Source organism: Myotis daubentonii, chromosome 1, assembly GCF_963259705.1.
Source record: "Myotis daubentonii chromosome 1, mMyoDau2.1, whole genome shotgun sequence".
NCBI classification, from domain to species: Eukaryota; Metazoa; Chordata; class Mammalia; order Chiroptera; family Vespertilionidae; genus Myotis; species Myotis daubentonii.
The window spans coordinates 9480297-9503800 of NC_081840.1; the positions used below are offsets into that span (position 1 = coordinate 9480297).

General features: G+C 57.3%; 1 protein-coding gene across 6 annotated transcripts in view; it reads left to right on the forward strand.

Moving 5' to 3' along the window:
* Nucleotides 1-894: 894 nt before the first annotated feature.
* Nucleotides 895-23504, forward strand: part of GPR68 (G protein-coupled receptor 68) — a 28363-nt gene continuing 5753 nt past the window's right edge. The window contains exon 1 of one of the 6 annotated variants that reach the window (XM_059688095.1): nucleotides 895-994. The gene's annotated coding sequence lies outside the window, so the exon portion shown is untranslated. Of the gene's footprint in view, nucleotides 995-10147; nucleotides 10349-17492; nucleotides 17912-17967; nucleotides 19068-21790; nucleotides 21845-23504 lie in introns of those variants that run through there. The other 5 variants (XM_059688078.1, XM_059688060.1, XM_059688069.1 and 2 more) reach the window with 5 other exon arrangements.

Consider the following 23504-nt stretch of genomic DNA (forward strand, 5'->3'; position numbering starts at 1 on the left):
GTTACCTTTGTTTTTTAATATAAATTATTTAATCGCAGGCTTACGTAAGTTTATTTTTAATGATGGCTGTGTTTAACACCTGGCTTTCCAATCCCTGGAAACATGGATGGGCTCTCACAAGCCAGCACAGGCTGGCTGCAGCACCGCAGGGCAAGGGCTGGGCTGACAGGGAAGGGACAACCAGGAAGAAGTGGCCAAAGCAGAAGGTGCCTGCCCAGAGCAGAGCAGCTGGCCCTCCTGGTCCCTGCTGGCATGTGGAGGCGCAGTGACACCCCCCCCCCCCCCCCCCCGCTCCAAACACCGGCACAGAGAGGCCACCTGGGCTGGGGCTAGAGGCTGGAAACTGCCCAGGCTTCTCTCTCCCCTGCCCTCCTTCCTCCTTGACCTTTTGCAGGGGGTAGAGCGGAAAGGGGGGCCTGGGAAACCATCACCTCGCATCTGCAAAGTGGGGCAGAGTGGACAACAGGAAGGCGGGCAGGAGCCTGGGCCGGGAGGGTCCTGGCAGGGCTGACGTGCGGGAGGGTAGGGGGTGGAGGGGGCGTCCGAGCAGGGCTCAGAAATGGCCTTCCCTTTCTAAGCTGTTTTCTGGCCCAGCCCCTGAGGTGGGGTTCACGCAGCCGCTTAGCGCAGGCAGGCTGAGCGCTGCAGAGGCAACACCGGCCACCTGCGTCCCCATCGCCCCTCCCACGAGACCCCCCGAGGACACAGGGAGGAGCACACATCCGCCCCTCCGTGCCCCCCCGCGGGAGAGCGATGGCCCTGCGGAGCCCTCCTGGCAGCCGCGTCCTCCCGAGGCCCCGGGGGCAGCTGCTCCGCGCCCGCGCGCCCAGCCTCCGCCCCTCCACGGCCTGCGGTGGCGGCGGCCGCGGGCCCCTCCGCACCACGCCCCGCCGGTGCTCTGGCCCCAGCCGCGTCCCTCCCTCCTGCCGGCCGGCCCCGGGCTCAGCCGGTGGCACCTTCCTCCGCCAGCTTCCTGCACCGGGACCTGGGAGAGGTGAGTGCGCCCGCCGGGCAGCTCGGACCGAGACAGCGGGGCAGGCGGCGGGGGCGTGGGTGTAGGGGGATGACAGCAGCGGACGCGGGGCGGAGGGACCACGGGCCTCCAGCGAGGCCGGCTCCCCAACACTAACTGCAGCTGGAAAGTGGAAATTCCGTCTGCGAGAGAGGGCTTGGGGGCCAGTGGAGGACGGAAGGCCTGGGAGGTAGGGCCCTTCATGCCAGGGACCTGCCGGCACGTGGGTGGCATTTGGGGACACAGCAAGCCAGAGGGGGCTGCCCTGCCCAGGGTGCCTGGGGTGGGGCACATCTCAAAAGTCCAACACTGTCCGGTTCCCTGGGGACGTGCCCGCACCTGCCTAAGGGTTAGGCCCACTTGGGAGGAGCCCAGGACCCACCCAGGAGGGCTCTCCTGGGCTCAGTGGCACCAGCCTGGCTGGGGAATGTCATCCTGCTCAGGGGTGGGGAAGGGGGTTGGGGAATGGGAAGGTGAGCAAACTCACCTGGTCCTGGTACTTATCCTGGCTGGTCCTGGTACTTATCCGGAATTATCTCCTTTAACTGTCCCAGTTCATCCCTTCTGTTCACTCAGCTCATGGCCCTGTGCTGGGCTTCAGCCCGCACCTACACTGTTCAGAGGGCTCCTTCTTCACCTACTGCACCATGCACACCACCCCCGGGAGCATTCCCACGGTACCTCCTATCCCCTTGTAGGTTTCCGGTGAGAAGTCTCCTCTTTCAGGAAGGCCACCCTGACTGCCCTCCTCCTGATCAGGAGCTTTTGAACTTTGGGCTCCCACAGTGTGGCCCCTCCTCCCCCGCCCCCCTCCTCCAATCATAGCTGTTGTCAGAGTATTGTAATTGCTGTGGTAATCCTACTTTTCCCTTCTAAATCAGAGTTTCAAAAACTCCGCCATTCAAACTTCATTTTATTACATATGTGGGGGAGGGAGACATTTTCCTTCCCCTCCTAGGCTCTTTAACTGGCCTAATAATTAAATCGGCACCAGACAGATTCACAAGAGAGAATAACCACATTTAGTTACATATGTGTGCATGGGAACCCCATGTCCATGAGCGAGTCAGAGACCCCGCATCCACGAGGGGCTCAAAGACAGGAAGGGAAATGAGGTATGTATGACGTTCTGAGTTAAGAATGAGCTGAGGTGCCTTGGGGCTTCAGAGGGGAAAGGCCATTGCAGGATGATAAGAACAGATGCTCAGTAATTCAGAGTTTGCCTTGCCCCAGAGATAGGTCACCAAAAAAAGAGTTATTTCTGGTGGTAATTCCTATTATGGGCAAGGCCCCTAATTCAAATTCTTCTAGGTAGTTAAGGGGGAGGCAGATGTTCCTCTTGAGCCCACAGGGTCTCCATAGCCTTTAGCTCAGAATAGCCCCCATGCCACAGAGAAGGGAAAGAGACGGGACGCATGTCCCCTTATGCAGCCTGCCACCCCTGCGGGCCTCACACTGCTGGTCCTCTCTTCTCTCTGGCCAGCCTGTACTGGCCCGGATGCCCACTGTGTGGCTCCCTTGAGGCTTCCCTGCTGTCTAGACTCCTGATGTGGGAGCTGTGGCTCCAGCGCCATCTCTTCCATGTCCCCTGAGCTCCTGCCTCCACCAGGCAGCCCTCCGGGGTGCTCAGCTCCTCTCCTCCATATCCACTTAGCCACACAACCCTGCATGACAAGAGGAGGGTGTGCAGGCCACTCCCTGTTCCCTGGCTGGCTCCTGCCTCTCTCCAGCTTTCTTTTCTTCCTGTCCAGGAAGGCACACTGAGCAGACTAGCTCGGCCCCTGTCTAACCAGGCCCTCCCCCCTCGCAGCGCCCCTCCCCCAGCTCTGTGCGGGTTCTCAGACCTCGTTCTCTCAGACCTCACAGCCGCTCAGCTCGCCTTCTGACCCAGTTCCCACTCGCCTTCCCCACTATGGAGAGTGTGTGCTGGGGGTGGGGATTAGGCCGTGGACGTCCTAAGGGAGTGATCAGGCCCGTTGCTGAGGGGCACTCGGTGCCTCTTTGTCCACAACTGGACCCAGTGGTCAATTCCAGGGCAAGAGGAAGAACCTCCACACGAACAGTCACGGTTCTATGGCACTTCAGTTCACACACACACATTTCTAATCCTCACCTGAGGATTTTTTTTTTATTACTTGAGAGAGAGAGAGAGAAAAAAAAAGACCATCAATGTGAGAGAGAAACATCCATCAGTTGCCTCCCGTATGCACCCCGACCAGGGATGGAACCCACAGCCTAGGTATGTGCCCTGACTGGGAATCGAACCTGCAACCTTTTGGTGAACAGGATGATGCTCCAACTAACTGAGCCACCCAGCCAGGGCAAGTTCACTTATATTTAAACGGTAATTGTGTCCCACTCCCATAAGTGGCAAACAAGAAAACATAGAAAACCAAGCCGTGTTATTAAATTTTAATTAACACCTGTTGCCTGCAGACCAGCCTCTAGGTTACAAGGGGAGATGAGCAAGAATTAAGCTGGCACTCAGCCCATACTAGTGCCCAAGTGAAACTTTCTCCTTCGTGTCATGAAATGGATTCAGAGGGAACTGGACAGGGAATAACAAACTATGTGATGAAATTCCCACCTGTCAGCACCTGCTGAGTGCTAAGTGCCAAGTGCCACCGGGGCTCAAAGTGGTACAGAACAAACCTTCAGTCTATTTTGTGTCACCTGAAGGGCCACTTCCTCCAGGAAGCCCATCCTGATGTGCCCTCTTACGCTGCACTTCTGCTGTAACACTTGTCATGTTTTATTGCAATGGCATATTGGCGCTTCCACTCCAGAGGGTCAGCTCCATAACCACCACCAGGTCTATCTCACTCAGATCATTGCCCAGGTACCTCCCACAGGGACTAGAGCGCAAGCATTGACCCCACTTCCAGCGCTGTCTTTCCTTCCTTCCTTCCTTCCTTCCTTCCTTCCTTCCTTCCTTCCTTCCTTCCTTCCTTCCTTCCTTCCTTTCCTCCTCCTCCTCCTCCTCCTCCTCCTCCTCCTCCTCCTCCTCCTCCTCCTCCTCCTCCTCCTCCTCCCTGCCCAAACCCCACACCCTCCATCCTTCAACGCCCTGCCCTGCCGAGGGTCCAGCTCCAACCAGCTGAGCCCACCCTGAGCTCTCCTGCCCCTGAATATTCCATCCCTGGCCGTGCCTATGCCCAGGGAACGTTCGGCTCCATGGTCCGGGGTGTCCCTACACCTCCACAGGGCAAGAAGTGCGGTGACACGGCAGTGACTCGATGGATCCCGGGGAGTGACTCACCGTGGCGCTTCCTGTCGGGAGGCAGCTGTGTGGGGTCTGGGCGGCTGGACGAGTTCCCTGTTGCTCTTGTAACAAATTACCACAAACTCAGTGGCTTTAAAACAGTGCACATCTATTCTCTTGCGATCCTGGAGCTCAGAAGTGGGGAGAGAATCCATTTCGTTGCCTTTGCAGCTTCCAGAAGCTGCCGGCATTTCTGGGCTCGGGGCCAACTCTGGTCTACGAAGCCGCAGGGGCCGCGTCTCCCCCGGCCTGCATGCCTGATGCCCTCCCTCTCCTGCCGCCGCTTTCAGCCTGGTGAGGGGTGTGGGCCCACCTGGGTAACCCGGGACCGTCTCCCCAACTCAAGATCCACAGTCACGCCTGCTAAGTCCCTTGTGTCTGCAAGACAACACATTCACAGGTTCCTGGGTTAGAACAGGCACATCTCTGGGGGTGGGGAGGGGCATTATTCTGGCTACCACCACGGCTGTCCCTGGTATCAGAGGGCCTGGCGCTGGCCGCATGTTAATAAGCGGGCATGCACTGAGCATTCACTCTGGGCCGGCACTGTTCTCGCACATCACACGGCTCTCCTGAGGCAGGTGCCGTGCTGTCATCCTCACGGTAAGGGGAGGCGCTGAGAGGGGAAGCGCGCTGGCAAGTGGCAGAGCTGGTTCCGAGGGGCGCTGCCTCTCTGGCACCGTTATCACCCCCATGACACCAGCTGGCGGCCTGGAGGCCAGGCGAGGTCTGAGACCCAGCACAGAGCGGGTTCACCGAGATTTCTGGCGAGGGCCCTGTCCAGGTTACAGCGCTTTGCCAGTCCTCTCCCATTCCCACTCTTTCTCACGATCCTACCACCCACACCCCATCAGAGCCCCAGGCTTATGCAGGGAGCCTCCAGGACTTCTCTCTAGGGGCTCCAGGCAGAGTCCTGGGTGCCAGACCACTCAGATCCACCCTGGCCTCACCCGGCATCCACACAGCCAGGTAATATGAGTCCCGTGGGAGGCAAGTCTTATAATGCACAACGAAGAAAGTGAATGCCATTTCCCAGCTCGCCATCACAAAAGCCGGTAGTGTACTGAGCCAGAGGGCCACACACAAGCCTTCCACGGGCCCTGGATGAAGAGGGTGCCAGTGTTGGTTGCGCACTCCCCGGAATAGTTCTAAGAGTTTAATACTCACTAACTCATCGAACACTCACCACACCCCTGTGAGATACATTTATTATCCCCGTTTCACAGATAAGGAAACCGAGGCACAGAAAGGTCATGTGACTTTCTGAGGTCACACAGTCAGTGTAAAGCGCCAGGATTCAATCCATTCTCCATAAGCAGGGAAACCAAGGCAGAGGCTGGTCAAGGCTGGTTGAGCAGCCCCAGCCTGGCCCATCCTACCTCAGTCGGCCAAGCCCCCTTTTGTATCTTCCCAGCCTGACCTGCTCCCTGTGCACCTGTTCCTGGGGAGAGGGCAGTGCATAGATGTCCGCCTGATTTCTTGAGAGCACATTTATATTTCACTAGAGGCCCAGTGCACAAAATATGTGCATGGGTCGGGTCCTTAGTGCTGCTGGCTGCCAGCAGGGGCCTTCCTTCATTCTGTGCCACCCCCTGGTGGTCAGCGCACATCATAGCAAGCGATTGAACTCCAGGTGGGTCAAACTCCTGAAGGGACACTTTGCATATTAGGCTTTTATATATATGACTCTTACACTGACCTTCATTATTAACCCCATTTTAAAGAAGAAGAAACTGAGGCTCGGGAGGCTACATGACTTGCCAGAGCTCTGACAACCAGAAAGAACATCTGAGATTCAAAGCCAGATGTTCAGATGCTACCCCCCACCTCCCAACTGCCTCACCCTGAGCAAGCCTAGCCTGAAGGCCTCCTCCAGGAGTCTGACTTCCAGCCAGGGATGCCGCATGGGTTCCCCAGCTCTCCAGAGATGCCCAGGCTTCACCTGGGCTCCAGCTGACTCCCCACCAGCCGCAGAGCTTCCTGCCTCCCGGTGTCCTTATGGGAGGGGAAACGTCTTACTCAGGTCGTCTGATTAATCAGCTCAGGCCCCAGCCTGCTGCACTGTGGCTGATGCCAGAACTTGTTCTCAGACAAAACAACTTCTCTGTGCCTGAAACTGGCCAGGGAGGTGCTGGGCTCGGCAGTGGCGAGCATTTCTCAGCGGGAGAGCTGCCCACAGGAATGAGGAGTTAGGAAGCTCCCAGGCAGCAAGCACAGGGCAGCTTGCAGGAGGAGGTGCAGGATGAGCAGGGACCGAGAGGAGCTGGCTCTGGAGCCCAGAGAGGAAGTAGGGACTCATTCTGCTTTTCGGGGGATAAAGAGATTTCCTCTGAGGCTGGCCAGCTGTGCTAATTGGAAGAATGAACTGGGAAGTCGGTGATTTTTTTTTTTTTTAAGTAGATCATCTGTGAGCCCTCTAAAATCTGCACGCATTGCTCCGTGAGTGTGAGTGTGCGGCGCAGACTTGCTGCTTCCTCCGCTTCTATAGCAGGGGCGTCGTGGCAGGAAGCAGAGGCACAGGCAAGCAGGGTGACTGAGGAGAGGTTAACACAGGGACGGTTTTCAAGGTGATGCTTAAAGGAACCAAAGCAGGAGGAAGGAGGGGGGAGGGCAGTGCAGGAAAGGGACTGTGACAGGAGCTGGCGACTTCCGTAAAGGGAGGCAGCCACCCTGAAGACACCTGGCAGCTGGATAAGTACTCCCCGGATGCCACTCCCCTCCATCCTCTGATCCCAGTGAGTGCTTCCCGTTGGCCAACCCCAACAGAGGCCAGATGGCAAGGGGACCCGTGATGTAAGCGCTCGAGTGGGGTGAAGAGCGCATCTGAAGGGGCCATATCGAGTCCTCGGCACACTCTGGCCTGGGGCCACATCCTCTCTGGTCCAGCCATCGCTGCCGTTTCTGAGCACCTGCCTTGTGCCTCCCTGGGCTTGGCTCTGGGAAAAGACAAATGCCCAGGCTGCAACCCCCCGAGAGCCTGGAAGAGAAGGAATGACATCAATGCCACTGACACTGTGTACGGAGAAATCCTGACCGCGAGTCTGGAGCCCGGCCTGGTGTGGGAGGTGATTTTTTTGTGGGTAAGAAAGGCAGTTATTAGCAGCGTCTCAAATCAGCATTCCATGAGCCTGGGCCATAATTTGCCATTCTCTAGGAAGGTTCTGGAAAGCAATTTGTGCTTCATTTTCACTGAGAGAGCTGTGTGCTGTGTATAAGGCCGATGCCTGGTTTTGTTTACAAAACAACAAATTTGCTGCCCCTGCCAAGGATTGGACATCGTGACACCAAGAAACACAGCAATGAAGTGAATCTCTTTGCTTCTCCAAATCTCGCCTTTTCATAGGGAAAGCGCAGCCAGAGGCGCCAAGCCTGTACCCACGGGCCAATTCTGATCGGTAACTGGTACAGGCGCCGTGCTGTTCTGTCTCTGAAGCGTGAAGCATAAATCAAAACGGTGCTTGTTTTAATTGAAGAATATTTAGACCAGCGGTTCTCAACCTGTGGGTTGCTACCCCCCAGGGGTCGCCTAAGACCATCAGAAAACACATATATAATTACATATTGTTTTTGTGATTAATCACTATGCTTTAATTATGTTCAATTTGTAACAATGAAATTGGGGTCACCACAACATGAGGAACTGTATTAAAGGGTCGCGGCATTAGGAAGGTTGAGAACCACTCATTTAGACTGTGAAAGGTTCTAGGTATCCTTGGACATCTGTAAAGAGACTGAGCTACAAAAAGAGAGGCAGGGCCCAGCTGGTGTGGCTCAGTGGTTGGGTGTTGACTCGGGAACCAAGGGGTCACTGGTTTGGTTCCCAGTCAGGGCACATGCCTGGGTTGCAGGCTTGATCCCCAGTAGAGGGCATCTCTCAGTGATGTTTCTCTCTCTCTCTCCCTCTTTGTCTTCTCTCTCTAAAAATCAATAAAACATTTTTAAAAAGGGAGAGAGAGGGAGGGAGACAGGGTCACCAAGTACTGCGCAGTGTCCCCCTCCCCGGGACTGTAATGTGGCCGCCCTGGCAGGATTCACTTTGTAATCAGCTGTCTCCACGGCAGGCACCGTACCTGAGAGTCCGAACTCTGCACCTGGCAACGGATGACACTGGGCTTTCAAACGCCCGCTCTTCCCGGGGGCGTAGGGTGAGGGGCATGATCCCTGCAGGAAGCAGCTTCCAGCCCGGACTCCGTGCAAGTCCTGGCCCAGGTGCTCAGAACTCAGCGGCGTTGAGACAATTCACTGACCCTGTGTCCTGACCTGTGAAAGGAAGATTATAACACTGCTTGTTGGGATGGAAAGAGGACTGAGGACAGTAAACACCACCAAGATAAGAGCCATAGATAAAGAGGGTATTTGGAGCGGACAGTCACAATAACAGCTAACATCTACTGACCCTACTGTGTGCTGGGTGTTGAGCTGAGGGCTTCATTTAACTCAGGCAGTCATCTCAGCCGACTTTTGAAGCTGTGTCCCTGTTTCTCACACGAGGAACCCGGCACTGAGGGTTAGGGACTCGTCCAGGTCACCCTACGAGTAGATAGCAGAGGCGGGATTCAAACTCAGGCACTCTGATGTTCAAAGCCAAAGTCTTAACAGCTGCTTTCAGTTTAGCAGTTTTTATAAAGCAGGCGTGCATCTCTGTGGCATGAATTGTTAACCTGGGAAACGCCATTTGTGAGGGTTTTGCAAGAAGGAGACATTTCAAAATGAGGACCAGCAGAAGAGGTTGGTCCAGCCCCAGAGCAGAGCAGAGCCTGCTGGGAGGTTGCCGGGCGTGTGTCCAGCAGGAAAAGCAAAATTCCAGCCTCGGTCACCTGCCTGCTGGCTCCCTCTGCCTCCCCCGCCCGGGTATCTTCTGCCTTCTGCCCACTGTCCGTTTCCTTCCAGACACTCTCCTAGGGGCCCAGTCAGAAAGTGTGGGGCGTTGAGCCGCCTCAAGGAGCTAGCAGAAAGTGAGACGTAGCTCTCTGCCTTTACCTCCCCTGCGTCACTCCAGCTGCCCTCCATCCTAACCCCGGAGAATCTGTCCTGACAACCACCCGCACCAGCTCCTGCAGACACCTGCAGCGCCCGGCCCCAGACACTCCCTTCACAGACAGGAGGGGGGCACCCTGCTCCGAGCCAGGCCCTGGGCGGGAAGGAAGACCATGCATGCTAGAGAGAGGGCTGTGGAACAGTGACCCCAGTGGGCAGTGCAAAGAATGCTGGGAAGGGAGTCCAGGGAGCACCCCGGGGGCTCCGCACAAGTTGCCTGGGGCAAACAACAGGCTCCATAGGGGAAGTGACTTTCTCATCTTCAAACTGGGGCAGGCGCTCAGGAGGTGTTCTGGGTGGAGAGGGAAGCAGGTTAAGGTATGCAGGTGTGAGAGAGCGGGAGGTGCTGACGGCGCAGCTCAGGATGGCTTGAGAGAGGCTGCCGGTGGTGGTGATGGCTGTAGACTCGCCTGCCTGGGTTTGAATCTCAGTGCCTCTACTCATACCTGTGTGACTTTGGGCAAGTTCCTTGACCTCTCTGTGCCTCATTCCCCTTTGGGTACAACGGGGGTAATAATAGCATCTCACAAAGTGGCGAAGCTCCAATGAGTTCATGCATTTAAGTGCTTGGAACGGTGCCTGACTCAAAAACTGGGAGCTGTGAATATCGTTCTTGTTGTCTGTGAGCCTGTGGGGCAGAGGACCCTTAGGCTCCGTGAATTATCAACAGCACCAGCAGGGGTCCTCTGTGCTGCCCATGCCACCCCTGCCATGGGCACGCTCGGGCCCTGGGAGGCACCAGGGATCCAGCAGGCAGCAAACTGCCTCCTGCTGAGGTCGGAGAGTTGGAGGGAGCCTGAGCAGCAACAGGAGGGGCCTTCACTGAGTGGCTACCGGTGTGCTGACGCTGAGGACTCGGAGGGAAAGGGTATAGAAGGGCTGCTTCGTGCGCTCTCCCAGCTTCTCACCAAGGGGTTCTGGCTGTGGCTGGAGAAGGACCCGGGGCCCTCCCTCCTCAGCCAGGCCCAGTCTGAGCTCACCCAGCAGCTCCGGAGCCGGTCCCGGGACAGGATGGAAGCGCTGTACCTCCAGGACAGGTCTGCACTCCCCGGGTTTCTCAGGGCAGGCGCTCAGCCATGGCGTGGAAGGGCAAGGCTGGGTGCGCAGAACTGGAGGAGGGGGAGGGGGAGGGATGCGGTGAATGGGAGCACAACGTGGCCGTGTTGTCCAAGGAACAGAAAGGCCTGGCCGGAAACGGACCGGCCCAGCGCCCCAGGCCACCCCCGCCAGGCGCCAAGGACGCAGGGCCCACCTGCTTGCTGCGCGGGCCGTAGGAGGGGCGCGGTCTACGGGCGGCCGGCGGGGTGATCGTGGCCGGCCCCTCGCCGCATGGGTATGACTCCCCAAAGCCAGTCCTTTTCCCCTTGTCTGGGTCCCGGGAAACCGCTTGAGGGCGACCGCCGGCACCGGTAGCCAGCTCTGCGCCTTCCCCGGCGCGGCCTGGGAGCGCGCGGTGAGGGTGCAAGCACGTGGCCCCCACGTGTGCGTGCGCGGGCGGAGCGGGCGGCCAGGTGCGGGAGTGGCCGCGTGTGCGTGTGCGTGTGCATGTGCATGTGCACAGCCGGGGGGGTGCTGCCAAGTGCGGGCGCGCCGGGAGGCGAGCAGACGCGGCATCGGCACCGGAAAGGCCTGCCTGGTGTCTGCCCCAGCGCCCAGCGCCCGCCGGCGCGTCCCTGTTCCTCTTCTGGGCGGGGTGTCTCTGCTGCGGTTGTTGCCTGGTTTAGCAGCCACCCCCTCGGCTGGCTCCGTGGCCGCCTGGTAATTACTTCCCGCCCTTCATTTCCCAGAGTCCACGCACGGCACAGGTGACACACGTTTCCTTTCCTGCCCCCTACATCTGTGCGTTCCCCCTTAGTAGGCGGGCGGCTGTCAGGGTGGGGGGAGGCGGGGGGGGGGACGAAGGAGGAGGACAAAGCTGGGCTGTGATTGGCCGCTGGGGTCCCTGGTTGGCAGGCCCCCTAAGCTGAACACAGCGATGCGGTGTGAAAGGGCACAGCAAGGCTCTTTTCGATCAGAGGTGGGCAAAGGAGAGACCACTGACTTGGGGCCTGTGGCTTTGGGCAGGCCACTTGCTGTGGCTGAGCCTCTGTAAATGGAGATAAATACTAGCTTGGCCACCTCACAGAGGGCTTGTGAGGGCAAAAGGAGTGAGACTGGTTTGGACTATACAAATCTGAGATGACATGGTTATGTCTTGCTTAACCCTGCCCTCCCCCCTTCAGCCTCCAAAGGAGGCAGGAGGGGCAAGGACTGAGTGTCCCAGCGGAAGCGGGGCTGGAGCAATGCGACTGCACTAGACTGCATGGACCAGCGCATCTGTTGAGAGCTCAGTTCCAGAACTGGAGGGCTTGGGTCCAAATCTTGGCTCTTCCACTTATTAGAGATACTAACTGGAGATCATCACCTGCCCTCTTCTTAAGCCTCAGTGTCACCTTCTGTGAAATGGGCATGATAGTAGAGCCTGCTTCCTAGGATGGTCATGACATCATGCAGATACTATAAAAGCCTTGCAGTGGCCCCTAAAAGTTAGCTATGAGTGTTCTTGATGTTTCCATTATGCTGCCGCCTTCTGGGTATAGTGCACTGTATGGAGAGAAGACTCATCTAACAGGAAACAAAGAGTAGAAACTGGTTTCATCCTTTCTATCTCAAACAAGATACCTTACCTCTGAGTATCTTGTGGGGGAAAGGGAGATTATTATATCCACCTCACAAAGTTGTTATAAAAATTAAAATCACCCGGCCGGTGTGGCTCAGTGGTTGAGTGTCGACCCATGTACCAGAAGGTCGCCAGTTCAATACCTGGTCAGGGCATATGCCCGGGTTTCCGGCTCAATCCCTAGTAGGAAACTGCGTGCAGGAGGCAGCCAGTTGATGATGTTTCTCATTCATGTGTCTATCTCTCCCTCTTCCTCTCTTTCTCTAAAATAAAAGCAGATACTTTACAAAAATTAAAATCAAGTAACCTTATGAATGCATACAGTGCTCATGATAAGCCCATAAGTGATTTTGGAGAAAAATAATCCTTATGTTCCAGTTATCTATTACTGCATAAAAAACCACTTTAGGAGGTTAAAATAACAGTCCTCATCTATTTTGCTCACGAATCTGTGATTTGGGCAGGGTTTGGTGAGGACGGCTTATCTCTGCCCCTTGCAACATCAGCTGAGGGGGCCCAGCTGTGGCTGGGGATCTTTTTCCAAGATCACACAACATGTGGGAAACCAGTTGATCCTGGCTCAGCGGGGGCTGTTGGCCAGGGTCTAGGTTCCTCTCCATGTGGGCCTCTCTCACAGGCCACTAGGGCCTCCTCCCATCAGGGCACCCAAGTTTTTAAGAGCAACATCCCAAGAGACAGGAGGTGGGAGCTCCCAGTCTCTTCAGACCTGGACTCAGCAACTGGCACAGTGTGGCCTCGACTTTATTCTTCCGGTCACGTAGTCACAGAGCCCACCTAGGTTCAAGGGGAGGGGTCTTAGAACCCATCTCCCCCTGAGAAGAGCATCAGTTTCCAAACATCTTGAATCTACCCAAACTTGAAAGTCTTCCCTTTTGCTTTGTCTTCCTGGGTGCCGTGGTGTAACAAATTAAGTCATCTTTGCTAGACCAGCAGGCGTACAGTTGGCCCTGCCTGGGGCCTTATCACAGAGCCTGTTAGGGTGGGGGTCAGGTTCTCTGGGCCTTGCAGGGCTGAGGGTGCAGGCATTCTACATGGTGCCTTCGCGAGTGTCTGTTTCGCTGGAACCCCTGCGGCTTCAGGCCCCAGCTCTGCCAAAACCCATGCCTTTAAAACAAGAGAGAGAAGCCGGGGAGAGAGGAATCTGGATTCAGAAAGCTGGATTATAACAGGTGGCCCAGGCTGAGTCTAGTGAGCATCTCTGTAGCTTAGGTCCCTGGAGAAGTCTGTTTGTTTTTCGAGAGGACTGCTGCCTGGGTGGTTGGAGTGACTGTTGTCATACATTATTAGGTTATTAATTGATAGGTGGGAGCACTCCTGGTGGGAAGGCAGGCTGGTGGGAACGCAAGCAGGTTGGGGAAGCAGGCCTGCGGTCCCCATGGCAACCTCCTGGCCTGTGCTATGTGCTTCCTGTATCAGAACAGGAAGGGTGTCCCAAGCAGCTCTCCTTAGACAGACCACAGACTCTCCAAAGAAGAAATCGAAGTCTCTCTTTCGGCAGAAGCTCCCATGGTAATGCGTTTCCATACATAGCTACCCACCCACGCCCTCAGAGTCAAAACCAACCTTCTTCCTGTGGCCTCATCCCATACCCTGTCTCCCTCAGTTCCTTAGCTCCTCACCCTGGCCTTCTGCACGTGGGCTGCAGAAGTGAATGGAGTTTAGGTTCATTTACCGATTCAGACATCCAGCACATTTTTGTTGTGCGTTTATTTTGGCGGAGAACAGACCCAGCTCCTTCCTCCTGATGGAACCTACCGTTTGGAGGGGAAGATGGGCACGAACAAGTCATTGTATAAAGTCCCATGCGTCGCATTGGTAATTATTAAAACACAATGAATTCAGACCCTGACTTGAATCGCAGCTCGGCCGCTCAGCCAGTGCGATCACAGGGTCCTTAAAGGTGGAAGAGGAGGCAGGAGGGCCAGAGTCAGAGGAGATGTGACCGTGGGCACAGAGGGAGGTGGGAAGCACTCAGTTCCCCACTGCTGGCGTTGAGGACGTAGGGGCCGCAAGCCAAGGAATGCCAGAAGCCCTGAGGAGCCAGGAAAGATAAGGAAGTCCATTTCCCCTCCGCCCCCCAGAAGGAAGGCAGCCCTGCCAACGCTTTGATGTTAGCCCCGTGAGATCCACGGCAGACCTTTGACCACCACAGAGAAGAAATCTGCGTTGTCTTAAGGCATTAGGTTTGTGGTCATTTGTTCCAGCAGCAACGGGAAACGCATAAAGTAGCCAAGAGCCCCGTCTTCGGAGCCAAGCAGTCCTGCTGTTTCTGAGCTCTGTGACCTGGGCGGGCGGCTGGCGCTCTCAGAGTCTCAGCAGCCTGGCCTGTAACACCGGGCTAACCCTGCCTCACGGGGCCGATGCGAGGGTGCAAACGGGGAACGGCGGGAAGGTGCTCAGCACGGGGCATGGTACAGAGCACGTGCTCCCGAATGGCAGTGACTGCACTTCCTGATCCGAAGCTGCTCCCGCCTCCTCTCTGGCCGCTCCGGTCCGCGGTGCCAGGCCCTCTGGGAGGATCCCTGCCGCTCCTCCCCTCGGTCCTTCCGGCATCTTCATTCGCACCTGGCACTTCTGCACCTGCAACAGCGCAGCGCCTTGTGTCAGTTCCTCTGACCCAAGCCTGTGCTAAAGTGTAAGGCCCAAGGCGCCTTCAAGACGCAAGTCAGTGAAGGTCCCTGCAGGCCAACAGCGATGGCTCCTGACAGACACTTCCGGTGCTTACCAGAGCCCTCGAGGCTCCTCCAAGGCCTTTACCCCCACCTGCTCCAAGTCAGCAGGTAACCGTGGGGGATAAGGCAATGCGCTGTAACAAGCATCTTACCCAGGTGGCCTGCCCACCCTCACCGTTCCCCGGGCGAATCGGGCTGCGGGCGGACCTTCTAGCCTGAGGGATCGATGCTGTCACCACCACCCTCCTCAGCGTCACTGCACCCTCACTGACACGGATCAGGAGCCTACTGCATGCCAGGCGCTTGTCGGACCTCATCTCTCGGGTCCTCACAGAAGCCCATGGATCGGCCAGGAAGGCGACTTGTTCAGGTCACATAGCCAGACAGTGACAGCTCAGGATCTCAACCTCCTCCGTCCGGCCCAGAGCCTCTGCTTTTAACCTCCGTCCCTGACCACGGGGTTGCCGCCCTGTGCCGAGGCCTTGCTGGGTGCCACCAGCTCAGAGCAGACTCCAGAGTCCTCCCTCTGGTGACACCTAGGCTGCCTGGACCGCTGGGGGCCCGTGAGTAACCTTCTGGCTGGGGGCCCTGTCACCCTCACACGAGCCTCCAGAACATTTCACCCGCCCCCCAGCCCAGGTCCCCGGAGGAGTGTTCATGTTGGGGGCAGGCCGGACACCCAGGGTCAGGCAAGCCTCTGGTCTGTCATCCAGTGGGGTCGGCTGGCACTGGGCCCGAGAGGGATGGGAAAGGAACTCAGGGGTGGGCCTGGCCCAGTTTCAGCCCTTCTGTCTTTCCAGGATGAGAGGAGCCACTGCGGCAGGCCCTGGCAGCCCCCATGAGGTCACCCCCCCCCGACCCCCCCCCCCCCACACACACACACAGGGCTTGAGCATTCTCACCCTTCACTACATGCCCTTCTCTGTTCAGCGCGGCTCCGAGGTTCTGGCACTTTGGGCTTCGGGCCGGGGGTTTGAATGGGGGAGGTGAGCCAGGCTTCTCTGGAGGCCACGTTTTGATTGCAGACTCACCACTTGGGCTCAGCTGCAGGTTTACCTGGAGAGGTTTGTGAGGATCGGGGTTCTGGGTCTCTAGGCCCCTCAGGCCACAGCTTGATGCTCGGTGTCATCACGGTTTCTCATTCAAAGATGAAATCATAGCGCCAGAGTAGGTCACAGCGCGGGCTGCTCTTCCTGTCCCCGAGCGGCATTTCACAGAGGACGTGGGCTCAGCGATGTGACTAACGCTGAAGCCAGCTTCCTCCCACCTGCAGTCCCAGAGGCCCAGTGGGGAGGGAAAGGGGGTCCCTGGCCCCGGAGAGAGAGAAAGGCTTCCCATCCCAGATGCGGTGGGGCACACTGGGGCAGCCTGGGGGAGGGGGCGGGCACCGGGTCAGCAGCGTCTTCCCGGCACAGACGGCCTGTGTGCACGTGTCCAGGTGGCTGGGCTGCCTGTAGGCAGAGCCAGGGGTGCTCTCTTTGGGCCGTGTGTCCCGGGGGAGCCTGCACTCCTCACCCACCCGTCCTCTCGTCTGGGAAGGGGAGAGCCAGCCACGCTGCCGCAACTCAGAAATGGCGTCTGGTCTGTGTGCACCGACCCCCCACAACAAGGCGCAGCCTTCTCGGTAACTAACGTAGGAGACCGTTGGAGAGGGCCCGCAGAGGGGGGTTCCTGGGACCCCTGCCAGTACAGTCCCCGACAGGACGAGCGCGATTTGCTGTCTGGAGGAGACGAGTCCCACAATCGCGTAGCAGAGCCAGGGGCGCGAGCATCCTCAGGGACACCCTGCGTGGATGGTGGGCGTGGGCTTCCGGGCTCCAAGGAGGGAGGAGGCCACGCCAGAATAGTGTGGCTCTGAGGTCGGCAGCGGGGGGCCTAGAATCACCGCTCTGTGGTTTGGCTGTAAGACCCTGATCAGGAGCTTTTGCCTGGCCCGGCTGGAGTTTCCCCACCTGAAGGAGGAGGAGGCGGGGCCAGGGAGCCTCCAGGGGCCCGTGGGGCCGCTCTGCCGGGAGAGCTTAGCAGATGCTCCCGAGAGCCAGAGCACCCCGTGACGCCCAGCCCTGTGCTTGCTCCCCACCCGGGGCCCAGCTGTTTAAAAACATGAACGCTGCCTCACTGGTGGCCCAGAGCCCTGCTCCAATGCGCTCGCCCCGCTGGTCTGAACAACAGGGTCCAGCCGGCCTCCGGCGCAGACCCGGTGCCTCTGCACCTGGCTGCCCGCCGAGCTGTCCAGAGAGCTTTTAAAACAGCGGTGCCGGCGCCGCATCTCCAGCGAGTGTGGTTCCCTTCGCCCAGGGTGGGGCCCGGCATTGGTATTATTTGTTATAAGCTCCCAAGTATTCTCTCAGGGACGTGAGACCCACTGACCCAGATGGTGGTTGCCGGTGGCGGGAGAGTGACATCCTGGGCATGGGAGTGGAAACAGTCTGCTTGCCCCATCCTTGCCGCGTGGTCCCGTTGTTCTCGCTGGGGTCCGAGGTCTATGCTAGTCACCTGGGCGGCTCAGTGAGGACCCCTGGCGCAGGGCTCCACTGCCCGCGTCTCCTCTCCTGGGATCCCAGAGGTGCTCAAAGGGGGTTGATGGGTAGAATTAGTGCAGCCACTTCTGCATGCCCCCCAGCCCCCGAGGTCCCCTGTCCCTAATTCCGGCTTAACACCCCCCCCCCCCCCCCCGCAAGGTTGCTCCCTGCCTCTGGGGTGTGTGGGAAGCAGGCCGAGCAGGTGGAGGGAGCAGTCCCGTCGCCCTGGTCCTGTGGCTGGCAAGTGCTCCTGGGCCTCCGCCAGCCTGACACATGATTCTGCCTCAGCTCCGGAAGGGGCAGCCTCCAGCTGGGGTTTTCTAGACGGAGCTGGGAGGCGTGGTCTGCGGGAAATCCCTGGAGGGCGAGTGTGGGTCCTGGTGGCGGCCTGGGGGGTCCACCAGGCCCCGGAAGGTGCTTTTGCGGCTCCTCCCCCGACCTTCTCGGAGCCTCAGAAAAAAGCCCAGCTGTTTGAGGTTTGAGAGCAGAGCTCAGCCGTGAAGCAAGTCACAGAGGACCCGGGATCCCGCTGGGACAGCTTCCTGTCGCTGCCACGCTCTGCCTGCCCCTCGCCTGGCTGAGGCAGCCGCCCCCCTGGGGTCTGGAGGCTGAGCAGGTGGGGTCAGTCAGCATTCGAGGGTCAGGAAATCAGTTTGGTAGCTCATGACCTGCATTTAGAGAAACAAAACAGAAGAGACCTGATCAGAGGGCGTCGCAGACGGTAGGGTAAGTACTACGTTGGGGAAGTTCGTGTCTGTGTGCATGCGTGTGTGTGTGTGCATGTGCGTGTGTGTGTGTAGAATGTGTGTGCTGGGTTACAAGGTCAAGTGCATCTCTTGCTGTGGTTTGTGGTCAGAGAGCTTAAAGGCAGGGAGTTGTGCCTCGATGCCTGGATTCTGGATTCAGACCGCCCTGACTTGCTGTATGAACTTGAGCGACTGTGTTGTAGCCTCTCTGGGCTTCGGGTGCTGTGAAATGGGTTGGCGGCGCCAGGCCCGTCCGAGCCTCCTGAGCCCAGATGGGATTGAACTTGGAAACAGTTCCGAGGCGTTAGAAATGAGAGTCTGCCTTGTTGCTGGAGTGAGTGGGAAGCGGTGGGGGCTAAGGAAAAACGCTGCCTGCGTTCTATTCCCGCCCCAGAGGGAAATATCAACAGCCTCTGAGTCAGGCACTTGTAGGAAATGAAACAACCTTGTTGAAAGAATGTGGAGGTTGGAGCAGAGAAAGGAAGAGAAATTGGGTCTGCAGGAAACTCCCTGCTCTGTGGGCTCAGGGCTCCCGCGAGCAGGGCCACCCTGGCACGGTGAGCAGTGATCTGTGTGCCCGTGTGCACCCCGTGGAAGCGACCGGCTAGATCACGTTTATGTGCCAGCTGTGCTCCCGCACGCGGCCCCTCCTCCTGGCTTGGAACGTGCAAGCGGTCCTTACCTGCGTCAAAGGGCCCTTCCTTCTGTCCTGGGCTGACGTTCTCCTGGTCATTAAAGTCCTCGGAGACCCCTCTATGCTGATGAGCATTTGTCTACAGGTTTGCATGTAGGTGTTGGGTTGCCTGTGTGTGATGTCTGCTCCGTAGCTGGATGATAACTGTGTGAACAGATGCTGTAGCTCCTTGCTCTGCGTCTTTGCCCCGCCCCCTCCACTTGGGGAAGCACGACTGGACACACAGGTTTTCTTCAATGGGTGCTGAGGGCATGGGTGACCTGGCAGAGCATCCTCCAGGCGCAGGGGCTGGCCTGGGGCCAAGCCTGGTGGCCCTCCTGGTGGCAGCTATAAGGACTGGAGCCTGGCAAGGCCTGGAGGAGGAGGGTGGCTGCTCAGTGCCATAAAGACAAACAGGAAGAGAGCGTGGCGTAAAGGACAATGCGGGCCAGCCTGAGTTCAGGTAACGGTGGAATCCTGAGCAGGTTGGCTCATCCCTCTCCCAGCCTCAGTTGTGTTTTCTTCATCTGTAAAATGGGCACTGATGAGAATGGCATTGGAAGAGAGGTGCCTAGCAGGTGGAGGGCTCTCAGAGGATAGGGGTTGGCTCTTCTGTCCCATCTGCATCTTTTCGCTTACAGAACACTTTTGCATCCGCTGTGTGTTGATTTTTGAGGGGTAAGATTCCTATGGAGACCAGGCAGAGAAGGGACGCTACGGGCAAGGTGTCGTTTCCACCTGGGGTAGAAACTAAGCGTAGTGTGGTGTCTGTCTGTCCTCGGGCACTGGTGGAAGGGAGGACTGGCTGTGACAAGGCCTGGGTGGAAGAGCAGGACCCTCTGAACAGCTCAGGCAGCTTGAGCAGGTGCCAGATTGGAAACAAGGCTACAGTCATTCCTCCTTGTCACCTTTCTGTTTCTATAAATGAAAACCCCACTGTCCCAGCACCCAACCTCAACCACCTCCCCACCCTAGCCATCTACCCATCTACCAACCCATTCATCTATCTCTCTACCCACTCACTAATCCATCTATCCATGTACCCATCACCCATCTAGCCATTCACATACCCAGCCATTTATACACTCATCCATTCATTCATCTGTCCACCCATCTACACCTCATTCATTCATCTGCTCATGCATTTACCCATCTACCCAGCCATCTACCCACCCACCCATTCATCCATCTATCCACTCATTCACTCACATCTATCCATTTACCTCTCATCCATGTATCTGCCCATCCATTTACCCATCCGCCCACCCAGTTATCCATCTAAAAAATAATGTTTTTGGAGCTAATAAGGACTAATCACTCAGAGTCAGGAACACCTCAGATTTGTCCCTGACTGTTCCCCACCTCCCTTCTAATTAATTGTTAGTTACCACAGCTTCTTCTTATCTCCTCTCTGACCATGCCCCCCCTTTAGGCCTAGATCCAGTCATGCCAAGCTACTTTCAGTTCCCTGGAGGAGCCCATTCTCTCTCTCTTGGATTTGATCTGTTGCACACATGTGTCTACAGCAGAAACGCCTGTCTGCTCAGGCAGCCCTTCCCCTTCTCCTGGTCTCAGCATAACTTGCTCCTCAGGAAGGCTTTTCTGGCTGGGTTAGGTCCCCTCTAACGAGCTCCCTTAAAATCCTCTTCTCTCTTAGGAGCTGGCTCGTTTATCTCCCCCCGCCCGCTACCCCCCCCCCCCCCGCACCTGGGGGACAAAGCAACTTGAGTTACCCTAGGAGCCAGTGTTCAGTGCAGTGCCCTCCATATAATAGATACGCAGTAAGTATTTGTTGTGTGCATGAATAAGTGAATGGGAGAGTGGGTGGGTGGATGGACGGATGATGAACAGGTAGACGATTTGAAAGCCATTCAAGGGTTCAAAGCAGGAGGCACTAGGTTAGATTTGGGTGTTAGAGGATGGCTTTGAGGGTGGTGAGATGCCATGGAACTGATTCTGGGGCGGAGGCCTTGACCACGCCCATCGGGGCACTGGTCGGGGAGCTAAAGAGGAGACGGATGTGGAAACATTTAAGAGTTGAAAATGGTAGAACTGGGTAATGGAGTGGATGCTGTGGGTGGGGGTGAGGGGAGAAGCTGAAGGCCAGCCATCCACCCTGAGTGACTGGGCAGGCAGCAGACCAGTGGAGAAGCAGGCGGGCAGGCCTCGCTGAGCACGTCCTGTGTGGTGGCAGGAAGCTGGGGAGGGTGGTGCGGTCTGCGCGCCCTGAGAGTGCAGAGGGGCTGAAACTGTGGAGGAGCTGTCATCCCACAAGAGTGGGCAGAGTGCCAAGCACAGACCAGCAGTGAATGTGAGTGGGAGGGACGTGCAGTAAGCCCGCCGCCCATGGCCTGCGGTGCAGTCCTTCCTGCAAGTGGCCTTCCTGGAATCTTAGGAGATTGGAGGCGCCCTGAGGGCGGGAGCCATGTCTTCCTTATCCCTCAGTCCCGTGTCTGGTCTGGTGCCGAGGACATTGCAGATGCTCCACAGATACTTGTCTAAGGAAACGCAGAGGCGCTGGGCTCTTGGGCAAGCCACTCCCTCTCCTGGAGCCTCAGTTTCCTTGTCCCTAACACGGGGGACTTGACGAGGCTGTTGTGAAGATCGGGCAAGAGGGCAGATGTGAAAGGCTCTGGGGACGGCAAAAGATTTTGCAAATATGAAGTGTAAGCCCAGTCACTTTGGTTTGAGATACAGATGCAGTCGCCACATTTGAAAAGCCGGCGTCAGGCTGCTGAGCTCCCAAAGGCTGTGTCCTGGCGCTGACCACGGGGCTGCCCGGTCTCCAGTTCCCCTTCCAGCCGCCTGCGCTCCCCAGCCTGGGACCTCGTGTCGAACACTCGGTCAGGAGCAAACCCCAGACTTTCTGGACCTGTGGGTCCCTGGCTCCTCAAAGTGTGGCTCACGGGCCGCAGCACCCGCGGCACCTGGGAGCTTGTGGCTGGTTCTCCGGCCCCGGCTCAGGCTCAGACGCTCGGGGTCAGAACCTCACGTTGTGGTTCAGTCATCTGCGGCGGCAGATCCTCCGGTGACTCAGGCACCAGGGTCTGAACCCCTGTCTAGAATGTCAGAACCCTTTTTTGTTCCAAAGTGAACGTAGGAGGTGCTTTACAGAGTCCATGTTTCCTTGCCCTGCAGGCTTGACTCTTTGTGACCTTGGGAGCCAGAATGCACTCAGTAAGGAAAGGGAAGCCGCGAGTGGTTGTCCCGGCCCACCCCCTGCATATACTCGCTCACACGGTAAACACCAGGCTTTGGGCCTGGTGACTCTCAGGGGATTGTTGAGACCTGCCAGGGCGTGTTCTCGCGGTGGCTCATGGGCCCTGTCTTATTGGCTTGGGAGGGCCTGTTTATGAATGGATGTTAGCTTCCTGTGGGTGGATTGCATCTGGACTGGGGGGAACCTGAGGTCCTGGGGTGGGGAGAGGCGGCGGGGGGTGGAGGGGGGCGCCTGCGCTGCTGTGCACTTCCTCATAGCGAGGCCCCGTGGACGCTTCGGCCCCACAGGTGCGGGGTTGGGATCCACGGACAGGAGAGCTGGCGCAGGGAGGGCAAGGAGGGCCTGATTCTGACTCCGCTGGGCTGTGGGCAGAGCTTAGGGGTCACAAGTCTCAGCTGCCCCTTCTCCCCTCCTCTCACCATCAGAACATGGAAACAAAACAAAAATGCAAACAGCAAAAAAGAAAACAAGCAAAGCCTGGGCACTGGTGGGAGGAATGCAGCATGGTGCGGCCGCTGCGGAAAACAGAACGACGGTTCCTCAGAAGGTTAAAAATGGAGTTACCATGTGGTCCTGCGATTCCACGTGTGGTGTATGCCCCTAAAACAGAAAGCAGGGATGCACACAGATACCTGCACACCCATGTTCACGGCAGCATTATTCGCAACAGCCAAAAGGTAGATACCACCCACCTGCTCATTGATAAGTGAATGAGAAAACAAAACGCAGTACACGCATAGAGCAGAGTAGCCCTCAGCCTTAACAAGGAAGGACCTTCCGGCACGTTACAGCATGGGCGAGCCTTGAGGACCTTATGCGAAGTTAAATAGGCCGGTCACACAAAAGACAGAAACTGTCCGACTCCGTTTGTATGCGGGACCTAGAATAGTCAAATTCCTAGAGACAGCAAGTAGAATGGGGGGTTCCAGGGGCCGGGGGTGCGGGGGACGACAGGGGAGTGGGGAGCTAGTGTAAATGGGGACAGAGTTTTCCAGTTGGGGCAGATGAAGAATTCTGGAGATGGATGGTGGTGACGGTTGCACAACAACGTGAATGTGCTTCATGCCAGAGAACAGTTAACTGAAGAATGGCCAACATGGTAAACTTCATGTTAAGCACACTTACCCACAATGAAACACAGTGACAGCAGGGAACACCCCCTCCACCAGCATCACTGAAATGCCAGGCCTTGTGTCCTGGAGAGGAGGGGACAGGGAGGTGAGCCTGCCTGGGGGCCCCGGTCTTCTGGGGACTGAGAGGTTGGGGGTGAGTCTCAGTTGGGTACTGGAGGGGAGACATGGAGCAAGAACACCAACACTTCCTTCCTCAGGCTGGCTTTGGGCAAGCCACTTCTCCGTTGGGACCTCAGTTTCCCCACCTGTGAAATGGGGAGGTAGCATTCACTCATTCCTCCCAGAAGTGTTCATGAGTGCCTGTGAGATGCCAGGCACCATTCGAGGTCCACAAGGCTTCTGCCCGCTTGGAATTTACATTCTCGTGGAGGAGACGGATCATCAATAAGCAGACAAGTCAATAAACGAGAACAATCTCAGATATCGATGGGCGCTCTGGAGCAGTCGAATAGGATGGTGTGATGGTGACTGGGGAGGGGGCTGCTTTAAGCAGGGTGGTCAGGGAATGCCTCATGAGGAGGACGAGGTGGCCTTTAAGCTGAGATCT